Source organism: Setaria italica, chromosome IV, assembly GCF_000263155.2.
Source record: "Setaria italica strain Yugu1 chromosome IV, Setaria_italica_v2.0, whole genome shotgun sequence".
NCBI lineage: Eukaryota > Viridiplantae > Streptophyta > Magnoliopsida > Poales > Poaceae > Setaria > Setaria italica.
In genome coordinates, this window is record NC_028453.1 from 10,717,446 (window position 1) to 10,718,942 (window position 1,497).

Below are 1,497 nucleotides of genomic sequence, written 5' to 3' on the forward strand. Positions count from 1 at the left end.
GTCGAGTGTTACACTCGGCAAACGTTTCGCCGAGTGTTTTTGGGCCTTCGCCGAGTGCCCCAGGCACTCGGCGAATTGTCTGTTTCCCGTAGTGAGGTGGAGATAAAGTCATCATCTACATCGACCTCTCCCATTCTTCATCCATGATGTCTAAAAATTGGAGGGTGAGGAAGGGCTCCATAGTCAAACCCCTCCCCAATAGATTCACCGCTGTACTGAAATGTTGTTAGTTCTTTGACAATAACATGTACACTATGGTCATCATGAGTATTAGCTTCACTGTGCTACTTCTTGCTTCGGCGACCAGCATTATCCATGTGATTGGAGACTCTTGCTAGACTTCCAAATGTTCTTGAATGTCCCGCGGAGAAACAGTCAAGAAGAAATGGTGACCATGCATGATACACTTCTTGATCCATGTGACCAGAACTCTCGATCAGTCCAAAACGATGGCCATCCTAGCACACTACCTAGACAAGAGTAACCCCCCTCCCCCAACAGTTCTAAACATCACAGATTCGTTGAGAGATCGAAATGAAAGCATTCAGCATCTCTTTTGACTATCGATTTGCAAAGCCAGCTTGGAGAATTGGAGAATTTTGAATATTTCTCTTGGTATACATAAACCTAGGATTATTTTATCTAGGATACGGAATTGGCTTATGCATTTTGGGCTTACAAACAAGAAAAATATATTAGTCGTGATAGATGTTGGGCAGTATGGTTTTGACGTGGTGATATTGTTATGAAAAAAATGACCATGGCTATCCGCCAAGAATAGGTGGAGAAATAGTAATATGCTTTGTTTTGGTTATATACTACAAGAAATGTGTTGATCTATGATGAAAATTTTATGACACATTTATTCTCGCTATAGATTTATGGCGTTTCTGGCTTAAAACGTCATAAAATTTTACGTCCGAGCAAATTTAGTGATAAAGTTACGGAACGTCATAAAATGTGCCACTATAGCCAAAAAGAAATCGTCACTCGCTGTTAAATGATGGTTTTGTGATGATATAAGGTCCGCGAAAACATCATAAATCAACCAGGGTCCCACATGGAAGTTTAAGCTGATAAATAGGGCGGTAAGTAAAAAGAAAAATGTGCTCCTCCCGTGGGTCGAACCTGTTACCGATTGAATGGAAGTCTTTATCGCAAACGGGTCCCACATATAAGTTTCAGGTGAGTTGGTGTTGACGGCTCTTAAGTACCAAATCTAGGCCGTCAACTCCTGCCTAAATACATAAAGAATGAGCATCAACGGTAGTGGTAAAAGTTATTACTAATGAATTCCTCAAGTGTTGGTGAATATTTATATGCAGGTCCATTAAGAGAGAAAACACACCTCAAGAGTAAGGAAACACACTCTCAACCAATCAGGAGCAAGCACACGGATCCATGAGCCCACAACCGGGAGGAAATCGACTACATTCACAGCCAAGCACCCTGTACCCATATGAGGACCCACAGGGCAACGACCTAGAGCAAAGGCGG